Consider the following 14,966-nt stretch of genomic DNA (forward strand, 5'->3'; position numbering starts at 1 on the left):
GATGTTGCTGCAAGATCATTATTGTTTTTTAGTAAAAATTGTATCTGTAAAGTACAGTATCCCAGCCTATAGAGTCAATAGTGTACTATTTCACAATGAGATGAAGTAGACTAAAAGTAGAAAATCAAGATGAGTAAAGAACAGAAACCTCAAAAGTTAAGAAGCCGAAATGTACTTAATTACATTCCACTGCTGTACTTTAGTATTATATGTCATTTTTTGTTTGGCTTTGTCCAAGCCTGTATGTGTTCATGAATCATAATTTCATTTTACAAGTTTTTGTAGTTGTTGCTGTCATGACCAGGACCATTGTAAACTGGTTAATTTAAAGGAGACATTCCTGGCAAAATAATACTAGTATAAAATCAATACATTAGTTAGGCATATTCAGATATACAGGTGTAATACTTTTTTATTTTGGTAGTGTGTAGTGGAAATGGTTTAAGGAGGCGATCAGTTTTCATATAATATTGACTGTCATGTGTCTTGATCCACATCATTGCCAAAACCTGCTGGTATGTCAATGACAGTTTGTTTCTGTCAGGCACTAGAGGGCAGCAGACTACAGGCTTTTGCTTTTTTTAATAGTTTACTGCACTTGGGCTCTGAGGTTGGTTACATGACCCGGAGTAGAAAAATAAAACTGCAGCTCAGTAAGACAAACAGTTAAAGTTGTTGAAGTTAAAGAAGTGTTCACGTGTCCTCCTCTCTCTCTTGACACAAAAGGGGAACAAGGAACTGAAACTATTTCCACCGCCCCACCTATTGTCTTCCCCATATGTCATACCTGTGGTTGAAAATCCTCACTATGAAATACAAGTTTGAGCTCTTCGCCACCGTTGTGCATTTGAGTGTAAACCCTTTGTACCACCTGGATTACAATTAGCACAAATGAACAGGGTGTGTTAGCCCCTTAGAGGTACTGTGTTAAAGCAGCTGTGGTTGTTAATTAGTTGGTAACCACAACAAGTTCCATACCATGTCAATGAGACACATGCAGACAGGAATTTATAAAGAGTCATCATTCTCAACTGATGGTCTCTCTACACTAAAAAGCAAAGGACTCAAATGGGAGCAGGATAGCAAGAAAGCTGAGACAGATGAAACAAGTCTGTAAAACAAAAACTAAAAGGAGATCAAATACATTTATATAATCTTATAGCTTTTCAATACTCGTACAATTAGATTTGTGTGCTAATACAATAAAATAGATCAATATTTTTTTCTTGTGAGAAATAAGAGACGAATTTTGAAAATCTTGGATACCTAAACTTCTCAAAACTTTCCCCACATGAGTTAATACTGTACCCGGATTTACTGGAATTTTCCTCTGTATTAAAAAGGAGATGTTTGGTCACCACCTAATAACACAATGTGACAAAACACACTTCCCTTCACTCCTCTTAGCACACGCATGTGTACTCCAACACACAGGCACACACATACACACACAAACAACAAAGCCATAATAAAAGTAAATGGGTGGGTGAAGTTATGTTTCAATTTTAGTGAATAAATGAACCTTGCTGGTATATGAATTGAATTACAGCGTGCAATAAGTCTTCTAAATTAAGAACTATTTCATTCAGACCAGCTAGAGGTATATCAGAAATTTCTGTCACACAAGGCTTGTCAATGTGGAAAAGCGAGAATTCATAAACCTTTGTTAGAAACAGGAACTCTTGGGAGTACGTATACACAAGAAGAGCAGACACATTTAAAATTATTGAGAGGAGAGTCAAAATGAAACTCATTTTAGCTTTTGTTTTCCTTTCTATGGTGAGGTCAAACATGTGATTTACTCCTGCTAATTACTTTATGATCATCATTTCCTGGCACAGGGTGATTTATTTATTTTAGTGTCAGGAGCTGAAATGAATTTATGGACATATTTACTGTAGGTGTACAATACAACAAATATTAGTTTGTTCCCTATTCATTCCAACTTCTGATGAAATCTCAATTGCAGAATCAACATTGTAGGTGCTTGTACAGAAATTTCCACTGTCAAATGTACAGCTGACAATCACGTCTTTAACAGCACACACAATGGATGCTTTATGACAGCATGGGGGATGACACAACATGCAGCCCGGTCCCAAAATCAGGAGATCACACTAAAGACTTTGACACAGTTGTCAAAAATAAAGCCCTTATACTAAGGTAAGGCATGTTTTCTTGAGGCTACATGGTTGCTTTGTTATTTTGAAACCTGCCCATCAAATAGCAACTTATACATTTTCCCAATGATGTTACTCTGGAAAGCTGATGGGGAAAAGCACAAATCATGCAACTTTAAACTTCCTTTTTCTCTCTAAATGCCCAACAGAAAGTCTGCAAATGAACCACCAAAGCTTAATAATTTGCTAATGCTGGGAAATGCAAAGTGATAGTGTGCTGCAACAACATGCATCTGCTTGCACTTACCACATTGTCAAGTCACATCCTGTGCCTCGTGGACATGTGACATTTAAAAATGCCACTGTAAATGACAACACAGTGCACGAGGATGGGTCCCTGAAGGGGGGAGAAAAATTCCACATCTTGAGGAGCACCAAGCTTTATGCTTACCTGCATGTTAAATTACCGCCACATATGTTCAGCTTTTTCTCTGTGTGCCTGTGATAAAATGTTCATGTCAGAAACCCTAATATTTGAGTTTCATGCAAGCAACCCTAACCTCCTATTCTCTTTATGTTGCGTCTCCCTGGGCCCTTTTGAAGGCCCTAATTTGCACTGCATTTGACTCGATACTCGAAAATATGCAAAGCCACAGGTTATTTAGTTACTGAGATGGCTAAGCAAAGATCTACAGATAAAAGTCAGTCAGTGCTAAAGTTCAAAACAGTAAGACAATTTTATTGTAAAAAGAAAAAACAATTCAACATCTCCTGTTCTTGTTTTTCTATGCAATATGCCAAAAAAAACGTTTTCTAAATCAGCTTCTTCTTATTAGAAACAAGGTCCTACATGAATACAAACAATATCTTCTGCCTAACTTAAAACAATAATGGTCTTTACATGAGGTGTCTCTATTTCTGTATTTGCCTGTCTTCCTCTTACTGTTTTGAAGTGGAGTAACCAGAGATGATGTCACACATATCTAAGCACCAATCAGAATTTAACAATATAGGAATAAGGCCATCTTGTGAAATACTGTATAGATATACCTCTTCCAATCTAAAACCATTCAAATTAAAACCACCTATGACAGTTCACTATACTATACATGTTGACCACTCCATGTCCATAATCTCTGATGGAGGGTCATACTTTGTTTTGTCACAAGCCAAAATGGATGGGAACCCCTGCCCGATATAATAGACGCTTAATAGTTATATGTTGTGAGCAGTAAATTGAGATTTCCAACACATTTGAATGTTCATGTCTTCACTGAATGACGTAGCTGTTGCATGCCTGTCATGACATTGCTATACATTGTGACAGTGTAAACAAAAAGTAGTTTGTAACATTGACATTTCGGACATGACGTAGCAATCAGAGTCTGACTATTTTGTTTAGGTTTGTTGTCTATGTTGCCAGGGAGATGCCGCTGTCAATCAAATAACCACACCCACACGGTCATGATGAGCAGATCTTTTGAGTGCTAATCTGGCTGCAAACATTTGTCATTATGAGCCGCGATGCAGCCCTACACCAACCACACGCAAACCAAATGCAAAAAAACAAACAGAACTAATAAATTGGCCTATATGTCAATACACAGACACAGCAGGCCCTACTGCTTACACAGCATTATACTTTATGACGCGTCCTCGTCTCGTCTCATGTGAGGAGACATCATGCGATATTCAGTGGGAGATGTGTTTTTGCTGAGGTGTGCCCAATCTATGTGCGGTATTTGGTTCCACAGAGGCACAGCAGTTGTATTAATGTGAGTCACTATCTATTGGAAAGAGAGCACACCCTGACTCTGCTAAATAATGAGCTGGCAGTAAGGATCTGCTGTTTGGGCACAAATGTCTCACAGACACAAACAGCTTCCTGATCTAACATTTTTCTACCCTAAGTTGTCCTCTTTTTTTTTCGTATGAAAGTACTGTTTCCATGTGACAACGGTTGCTGCTAACTTAATGTATTGAGAGAAACATGGTTTTCATGGAAAGCACACATGACTGACAGGCTGTTTTGCACCCCTGCTTTCCTGTTCCTCTCTTTGACAGCGGATTAAACTGACAGACCTCGCCCCCCTCAGCACACACACATACACACAGACACACACACACACACACACACACACACACACACAGACAGTCTGGAACCACAGGCCAAACAGAGGTTCATGACAAGTCCTGGCAAGTCATCCGTAGTTAACTTAATGAGGGTAGTGGAGACCTTGTCACATACACACACACACACATACATACAAGCGCATGCTATCGAACATGATTATCATGCTGTTGAGTGAAACATCCAAAACATCATAGGAGAAGACTTGCATCAGATTACCACACACTGCTCCCTGAAATCCAAAGCTTCACATCAGAGTATCATGATCAAAGAATGCAAACAAAATGTTGTATATTTTAATCCAGAGACTTAGGTTGAGATATTTTTGTTTATTTGCAGGTTTAAAAGGATTAAATTCAGAGGCATGTGCATCCCTGAGTAAGCTTGTGTTATTTCTCTTATGTAGGACAGACGTCAGATATATTTAAAACATTCAAAACTGTTTTAAAAATAATGTAGTCAGGAGAAATTAATAACCACCAACAGTAAAGAGTAATGAGAGAGAAAACATATCGGCTCCATGTTTGTTTGGAAGCAACATAAGTAGAGAGCATTACTGTTTGTGACTCCTGACTGTAATACATCTTCACAGAGGATATATGCTGCTTTTGGAAGCCACCCCTTCAGTCTATTTATGATACACTTGCTTAAATATGCACACAGCAGTGACACAAACAACAGAGGTTTACAAAGCTGAGCAGTGGAAAAACAGAATATGTCAAAGAGAAATGACATGAAACCCACAATTGAGGTCACATTCAAAGCTTCTACCCCTTAATGAATTATCCATTGTTAACTGAGACAAAACTCTGGCTAGAATAACTAAAGCGTTGGAGAACATGGATGTGAAGAGGAGTAAAGAATGGGGGAAGGGAATTGAAAGATGTGCATATGAAAACAGAGAAGGAAGAATCATGAATGCTGGTAAGTTAAAAATGGGCCTCCATATCAGTACAGTTCCTCCCTTGACCCAATTGTGGATTCCATTCCCTTCACAGGACCTTGATGTCTTTCTTCAGTGTTTGACTGTGCTGCTGCTGACATAAGGCGTTTGTTTCAACACAAAAACAAAAGGAACCCAGAGGACCATCAGAGCCCAGAGAGGAACAGAGAAGATGAGCAGGACAACAAGTGCACCTGACTGAGTTGCACCACTGACTGCCAGTCAGCAGAGAAAACTCCAGCTCAAGCAGAAAAGCTGGTTCCCAGTGCTTGTCTGCAATGTGTCTGTTTCCCCCATCTGCATGTCTTATTTCAGTTCAATGACACTGTTTCAAGTCTTACTGCTGCAGCCATATTTTGATAGATCTGCAGCGCTTAAACATGCAAAAAGAGAAAAACATGCATTTTGTTTGTGCTGCAGCCTGTTGTATTTCCATGATGTCTGGTGAGAAAACAGACAGGAGAGAAACTGTCAATATGGTATCTACAAAAAGGGACTGACAGATATTGAAACATGCCCCCTTTGTGCTACATTTCAAACTGATTTTTCAGGCTTGCACTTTTCTGTGTCACACCTGCTTTTGGGGACACAAGATGAAAGCGTGCCTGTGGGGAGAAACACTTTTGCAAACACCACTAATATATGACACTCACTGTAAAGCATTTCTCAAGTAATCTGGTGTCTGAGTAAATCCAGTGAATTCCTTGCTGACTCCACTGACTCTCTCTCAGTTTTCCCTTTCCCCCGCTCTGGTGATCTCTATTTTCTTTCTTTTTTTTCTGGAGTCCTGAGACACAGTGACCCACTTCCAGTTCCTTCCTCACTTCGGAGCAGTGTGCGTGAATGTTAAAGCTGACGGTTTTTGCAGCATTTTTTGCTCCAAACCCCCCCCCCCTTTCTTTTGCTCTTTCTCCCATATAACACTCCCACCACCACTCTCTCTCTCTCTCTCTCTCTCTCTCTCACTCTCTCTCTCTCTGCATGACCAAGGGAAGCGTCTTGTTTGCAAGTGGGAGTGAATAGGGATCTTTGCCATAAGTCATTACCAGGGGACCCCTGGCACTCGGCTGTACTCCTCCTCTGCATGCAAGGAATGCTAGCTAGATGCACTCCAGCCTTAATGAAAGGGGGCAGTCATTCAGATGCCGACAGCAGAACTTTATGAAGGTTTGATAGACAGCAGAGTGTTGACAAAGAAATGCAATTTTGAAAAATGAGGATTTTCCATGTGTAACAAGTCCATCCAGAGGACCAGAAAATTGACGGTCAGGATGTTTTTATGAGTTATTTTTCCCCCCCTTTTTTCTTTTTTAGGTGTGCACAGCTGTACTTTGGGGCTGAGGAAACATTTGCCTGCACGCACAGGGCTCTGGCCCTCTGACATACTCTGTCATTAAACATGAATGCACACCATGCAACCTGTGTTAAACCTATACCTGCACAATCCATGATAACACAAAAAAAGCAAAGCCAAAGTCGTTCTGTCCTTCTCTCATCTTTGTTTCGCCCTGTTTTTTCTTTCTACCCCTCTTGACTCCAGCCTCTCCTGCCTCTTGTTTTTCTCCCTCATCCCTCTACCTTCCCCCATGGCTGAGTCTGGCAGGACCACGGGTTCAAAGACATGCAAGCACCAGAATGTAGGTCAGCCATTGGTGCTGAGTTACCGATTAGAAACAGCTGTGCATTTGTGGGCCATTCGCTCTGTCTGCAGAGACCAGCAGCCATCACAAAGCCATACTGACTTATAACTTCACCGTTCAAATGCTCGCCTGCTCCACTTTCCTCACCTAAAAGAACCTAGAATGCAAACAAATGTTGTGAATCCTGCTCATCACTGCTGTCCTACTGATCTCTGTACACGTAGAGAAGTAAAAATGTGTTATCATGTTTCCCCTCTTGTTGCTCTTTCGGTTCCCCCTTAAAACCCCCTTCACAAAACCTTTTAAAAACAGCCGGACATATCTGTGGTTCTGACTATTGTTGTATGATGAAAACATTGCTTAACTGCAGAATGCGTTTCCCTCCTGCTGCTCTAAACAATAGCCAAAATTAACCAGTGAGTGCCTGAGCTGATTCAAAGCTGCGGGGGTCCTGAAGGTGACACTAATACTAGCATGTCTGGATTAGCCCTCCAAGCCCTCGCAGCCCTGCCCTCATTGTCAGTGCTGGTTCTTATATACATACATACACACACAGCACCTGGGGGTAATTACCTGTCACGGCCCAAGGGGATGCCACCTGTCGAGGGCCTCAGCGCGTGTATGGAGAAAAGAAAGATGGCTTATTTTTGTAGAGAGGAGTGCCTGGCATATAAATCTTCCCATTCAGTACAACACCATTACTCACAGAGACCCCTCCCCAAAACCACACAAGCAAGAAAACACACCACTGAAGTTGTGTGTGAGGAAAATTAAGCAGTGGAAGAGTACAGCAGGAAGAGAGCTGTGATGACTCCTCACAGTCCGGACCCTGTACCACCCCTCCCTCCACTGCCAGCTCAGCAGCGGATGTGAGCCAAACACTGTACCTTGCAGCTGTGGGCTCAAAATGCCAGATGGGCAAAATAATGCACCCAGACTCCCAAACTCACACGTATATACGTAAAGCACACTCACAACGCAAGTGTGCGTGCAAGCATATAAAGAGCATAAACAAGGGTGCACATGCAATGCAATCACAAAAACAAATGTTGCACTGTTTGACCCTGTTAAGATGGTAGTAATTACAGTGGCCTGTCATCTCTGACATTTGTCCCCGCCACGCCCTTTGAGCACATGAAGCTTAAGCTTGACATTGCAGCAACGCAGGTACTCCTAACACATGCAAATAATTATTGGTGGGGCACGTGTGCTTGTATGTTTTTCCAAAGCTTAGGTAAACTGAGTGACACTCCAACCAAAAATTCTTTAAAATATGGGATTGGTGGGATGACTGTTTGGAAAGTTTTCAATTATTTAATGTATCGCTCATGAAGCAAATTTATATGTTTTGGCAAGTAGGCGAAATATTCATAGTTGTTCAAGAGGTTTCTGTGGTTTAATAGCTGATATTTTGGCTTTCTTGCTGACAACAGGATAAGAAGATCGATACCACTCTCTTGTAAGACTGTATGTCGATCTTCTCATCAAACTCCTGGCAAGAAAGTAAATTAGTATTCCCAAAATGTCAAACTATTTATTCATGTTTTACCTTTGTATTTTTTCAATTGAAATCCACTGTGGCTGTTTTCTAAGAAAAACTACAAACCTTTAAGGCCACATTTAACGCCTACAGGGGGGGATAACTCAAAAGACACATTTTGGGTGGAGTATCACTTCGACTGAATGCACGGAAATGCACCGTAAACAAGTCACAAAGGTTAGAGGCAGTGGCACACCGGGGATTTGTAAATCCAGACATCCTGACTTCTCAGTGGGGTATCAGACTCAAATCTGAAACCAGGACAGGTCCTTCAGTTCAGCTTCTTGTTTGATCTAGAGGCTGCTTTCATTTTCAAATATTCATCCATTATCAGAAGAGAATCACATTTATTGGTGGGTGGTCTGTCACCACCGTTTTCTGCTGCCCACCCACAAGTGAAGATAGGCCTGGTTTGCATATTTATATGGAGGATGTTTGTTGTTAGAGACCCGCTGTTTGAATGTATGAATTAGCTTAAGTTCGCCAGTTGCCATGGTCACGGATATGGTTGTTTTATTTGAGCCCATTCAACCTCCCATACAAGCATCCCTGTATCCCCCCACCCCTGTCCTTGAGTTTCAGTGGCTGTATGGCTTTTTTATTAGTGTTGGTGTCTGGGTTTCAGCCTGGTAGGACTCACTAGTTAATCAACAGCATTACATTTAACATTTCTAAACTGAGTGAAACAAAGCATGCCATGAACATGACAGAAACAGTGTTTTTGTCGCTGATTTTCTTTGACAAATTCACCACGATTCTCGACCAGATATATGAAGGCAGCATCCTTACGTGCACTCGTGCTTTCACGTCACATGAGTTCCTGGTCCCATGGAGGACATATGCCACATCAACATGGTGTTGTCATGTGGAATCAAGCACAAGAGAGGGAGGACCAAGCGACTGCCGTTTCACCGCGGCACCCTTGCCAGCAAGGCAGAGGAACTGTGGAACCCAAGAACCTGGAGAGTGTCCAGGTGGCCAGTGCCAGACCAAGAAAACAGTCCAGGTGCTTTCACTACTGCCACAAAACAGATTTTGGACCACAAGACTGAAACTGCATAGGATCGACGAAAAGTTCAACGTGCGAACAGACTTCAACTCTGTGGGCGCACCACACAAATAGAGAAAGCAAGACAAGGAGGGGACACAGTTGGGAGAATGCATTGGTGGAATGGGAAGAAAAATACTTTTGGATGGTTTTCAGAAACATGTACAGACTCAGAACACATTGCTGACGGGTTGACAAGTAAATTACTAACAGAGTGCTCAATAGATGCCAAATCAGCTATATGCAAACTGTGGGAGCAAAACATATAATGAAAGAATAATGTGATAGTCTCCAAAATCACGATATCAAAAAGAAGGTAGAGTGGGTAATGATAGAATGACTGTTCATGCTGTTAACACTGTTAGCTGCTAGTCAGCAGCTCAGCCGTCTGCATGTTGAGAGCTGAGTGGAGAAAGAAAGGTACTTTGAATTCTGTATCGAGCATGTTTAAAAGATTAAAAAGATGAACTTCTGAGACTATGGTATCATCTATTAACATCATTTTTTCTATCCTTGTATGCCCTTGAAAACAAACAAGTGTGACCTAAGAATATCTACATTATACGCTCATCACAATGCTGAGATAAGGATAGCTGTATTAGATATGACTCATAAAGACATGACAGTACGTAGAAGCTGGTCTGTAAAAGTTGAGAGGGTTATCTTTAAAATCCGAAATCAAAAATGGCAATGGCCTGCTGAAGCCACCAGACAGGTCCTCCCCAAACATTTCTAAATGTTGCTGCAAAACATAAATATAAAGAATGAAAAAGTCTAGATTGATGCACGAATGTGTGTGTGTGTGTGTGTGCGTGGGAGGACTGCCCTATTCGTCTGAGATATTCTGGTTGAAAGAAAGAAACATAAGCCCACGGACTGAGGTCTGAAGCCTAGCAACATCAAAGGTTTCAAGCAAGGTTGAGATGAGTCTTACAGAGGTTTCGTTATGGGACGCAAGCTGCCAGCTATACCATGAGAGCGCCCTGCCTTAAAATCATAGTAACATGATGCAATATAGAGTTCTGCAAATGTAGAGTGCTCTCTTTGTACTTGCAGGTGCAGGCACTTTTGTTCTCTGTTATAGAAAAATCAAGGTGAGGAATTTTCTTCATTTGCTTTGTGAATAATTTGTACATTTTGAACAGTTTTTATTTAATTAATTGAACACTGTAAGGCAGATAAGTGACAAACACTCGATGTGTGTAGACTCTACCCCTGTTGTGTACACGCCCCACCTCGCCCTTTAGTAACATTTCCAGACAGTTAACTCTTTGGTATTTCTCTGGAAGGTACGTCACTATCTATGACACACACAGGATGCTCCTGACAAATCTCTGGGTGATGATGAGACCTGTAATTTTTCTATGTGCAAGTGTCTACTATGCAAATCATGTGGTGCACTGCATCAGCCATTAGTCCGGTGAACATGACATGCTGCTCGAAACCAATCAGAGGGTTCTCACACTAATGCGACCTGACCTTTGTTCAGTATGGGCATGAACAACAACGTTTGTCTGATCTGAGCCTTTTAATAGGCTTTAACTCTAACAGCTCATGGTTTTAACTTCTATTTAAACGCCGAGAGGACCTGTATGGCTTGATTTGTATTTTTTTTTTTCAACCATTTTTAACCCTTTAACAATAATCTGATTCTGAGCCTGTTGAACGAAAGTGCAAAATGTATCCATGGATTTAGTCCTAGTTACACTGGACCATAGTGGCGTTAACAGGCCTAATCCTGATCCAAAATGGTGGAAGGTAGTCAGCAAATAATTAGTGCTACCAAGATGAACAACCCCCCGTCTCTTACCTCTTACATCTCCATTCGCTTTCTCGCTAACAACAACAGAGCTGTGAGTTTCCATATGCACGGACACAAACAATATGTGGGTTAAATACAATGGGTTAAGTTAATCTCACAATATTCATATTAAAGAGACCATCTTGGTTAAAGAGGAGTCAAACACAAACCGGCTTGGCTTGTCTGTCCTGGCTCCAGAGCTTTCGGACTATTGTCTTTTAAGATTAAAAGACTTCATAGTCTACAGATTATTTACTGTCCTGACAGAGGAATCTTTTGTAGAAAAGGAACTACCTTCCAGTCACATATTAAAAGCATTTGGGTCATTTCCTGAGAACATCACTTTGATTGGGGGATTATCACTTTGAGACCGCCCGCTGTCGTTCAGGAAGCGGAAAACACATGTTGTTGATATTTTGTTCCTTAGTCGTGTCTAAATATGGAAACCGAAGCAGGTGACTGAAACCTTACGTTTTAATTTCAGGAAATTGTTTTCTTTAATGGAGGATGCCTATTATGGCAAAACTGAACTAAACAAAAAATCCAAACCCTCAATATCAACAGCATTATCAAAAGCTCTACACACACACACACACACACACACACACACAAACAGTTATAATGCTCTTATTTACTGCTTAGATTTGGTCAGCTGGTTACCAGCGGGATGGACAGGATGGAGATGTTTGGCTAAGATAGAGCGATGGATGGATGAAAACAAAGAAAGGGTGGAGAGAGGAGTCATTTGGCTGACAGGCCTGAGGCATTGAGCAATGCAAGGCCTGAGCCACTATGATCAGAGAGCATGCAGATGATAAGTCTATAAATAGAAACATGCAGCAGCAGGGACAAAGGCTATTTCCTTTCATACCATACAAAAGGATGGTTGAATTTCTGTACTGTAACGAGCACTTTAGAACATAACCTGTTGTGTTGCACCTGCATGTGCATTTTGCCATGATGGCTATTTTGACCATATTTAAAGGAAAAAGCACAAGGTTAGATTGCTGAACACACACCAGCAGGAAGGTTTATTAATGACGATAGTTATCACAAATATGTTGTTAGTTGAAGAAAATGTATCAGTAAAAAAACAATGATTCATGCATGCTGCAAATACTATATGGATAGCACAACCATGAAAATAGATACCAGGCAACTGATTGTCCGTTATTTTTTAACATGACAGTGTAAATGTGATAGAGGCTGAAATCAAAAACATTCAAGTAGATTAACATGAATTTTACAAAAGAAGATGTTACGTTCGGAATAAACAGAAGGTCTGGGTTTTTCCTCCGTGTCGGCTTAACCAGCGTTCATTAACCACACAAATCTTCTTTTTTTTTTATAAAGTTATCAATCTATAACTGTGATGATTGTCAAACTATGTCACTGAATAATTGTAAAAAATGTCTAGTTCAGTAAGAGAGGAAACAAGACTTCTAAAACTATGCAAGGTGAATAAATGTCAGAACTTTTGAAACAATAACATGCACTAGATGATGAATGCCTGCTTACATAAAAGGGTCAAGCTCAAGTTTCTCTCGGTCATTGGCTGGATTGCATTGACCTAAAACGAGGTCAAACAAATGCTGGCACAACAAAACCTGAAGAGACAAACACCCCATGCGACTTCATAAACCTGTGGTCTGCTGCAATCTGAAACAAGCTACAGATGTACAAAGTTCAGTGGCAGAGTGAACCAACGTCACTGCAAATGTGGGCATATGATAAGAAGTGTGCAAGTTGCATAACGTGTCTTTAATTACCCCAGAAATAGTCATCAGGTTTAGGCATCAGGCTTAACCAGAGAAAATGCGATAGTTGCAGAATATTTTACTATGCATATTTTATGGCTGTACATCGGCTGCACTGTTTCAAAAAAAAGGATGTAGTCAGGCTCGTTTGGTCTCTTGTTTACTGTGTCTTCATATTACCATGAGGAACGTGCAGGCAGGCAGGACAGCAAACAATACTATCAAACCTCCCCATAAATAAATCATTGTATGAAGCTTAGTGACACAAAAAAATGCTCCTCTATTCTGACTGTATTTAGGGAATTGAAATTGCATGTGAGGAGAGATCATTAATGATCTCAGTGGCATGCAGCTTTGGCTCATAAGTGGGTATTAAAGGACAAACAAAAGATGGCTAACACAACATAGAAACCATACACTTGATCCTGGTTCACAAAAAAAGAGTGATATTACACTAACCACTCCATTCAGGTGCTAAAATTAAGTCATGCAAAACGAAAGGCAGGCCAGACACAAGAAATAAAATCTATTGATAGATGTAGTTTCATCTGCAGCCGAATGTCTTTTCTGCATGGCTTCAGCCACGTGGACCAAATATAACCACAATTTCTGTAAATGTTAAATCGTCCACAATCACCTGCATCCTCAATGTCTTGTTTAAATGTTAGACATTTACACTTAGTTGCCAGTTTTTTTGGTAGCTTAAACCAAAGCAGTAAAATACAACAGTCCTGCAATAAATCCTACCTTTACGACATTTATAATGTTCTGTTTTAGAGAGGTATCAATTCAACTTTATGGTCATTTTGGTGGCTGCAGTTTGTGGTGCTGATGAATGGTGTTATTGTTAAGAGTGAGACATGTGAGGTGGCCCCGTATCGCTCACCATGTCGAGTGTGCATCAGTAAGACTGAAACATTGCCACACTGGTCTGGCCTTGCTCCCTGGCTGCATGTCAACCCCTTTCTCTCTTTCTTTCCTCTCTCTCTCTCTCTCTCTCTCTCTCTGTATATATATCCAAATAAAAAATAAATTAAAATGATAACAATTTCAAAAAACAGTGGGAGGTGTTTCTTATATTCTATTCAACCAAATCAAATCAATGAGGGTAGACAAAATATTAGAAACACCTCTGAGTATAACACATTAAATTAAGCTTCATTTAAATAAACCGGCAAAAGAGTGTACAGCATTCAGTCTTTTCACAATATGTTGGAATGCAAATTGATAAAGCACATTTCTTAGCACCACCAACATATTTTGCATTTGTGTTTGTGTGGTTGCAAGTGGCAATAATACACAGCTTTTGTTTATTATAGCACATTTGTTCACATGTACAATAGCTGACAGCAACATATTTAACCAGCAGTTTGTGTCGTCTGAATTCTTGCAATCTATGATGAACTGTCAGCAATACAGGCCCCATGAGGACCCCGCGTGACTGTTGTTACCAAGAAACTACAACAAAAACAAATTTTGTGGCTCTGATCCTCGAGGGCCTTTTTATTTTATCTCATCATTCACACTGAAAGTTACTTCCCTTATCATTACGCTTTTGTGATTTCTTCAGAATGTACTCAAATAATGATCTGAGGCTCAAACATCTGGCTGCAAGCAACATAAGCTGCCTGCCATGCAGAGCAACCCACTTTTATACTCTGCAGGAACTCCTGCTGAGACATTCATAACTCTTCTGCTGTTCTTGCAAAGTGAAACTTTGCAAATGCCCACAATGCTGCTGCAGGAATATTACAACATTAGGCTTCATTCTGTTGGTATTTACTGTTTGAAATGAGGCACTGGTCTGGAGCTAAAACTAAACATATCATATTTAGTCACAAGTTTTCTGTTGCTTCCCTCGCAATGTATACGAAATCTGCAAAAGGGAAAGGTCTTTTTTGCATTGCAAACAAACAGACAGACAACAGATACTCACATTTGGATGTAAAGACAACCTGCAAAACATTCAGCTCAGAAATTAAACAA

The sequence above is a fragment of the Anarrhichthys ocellatus genome, unplaced genomic scaffold, assembly GCF_004355925.1.
Source record: "Anarrhichthys ocellatus isolate YVR2014 unplaced genomic scaffold, GSC_Weel_1.0 scaffold58, whole genome shotgun sequence".
Classification (NCBI taxonomy): Eukaryota; Metazoa; Chordata; class Actinopteri; order Perciformes; family Anarhichadidae; genus Anarrhichthys; species Anarrhichthys ocellatus.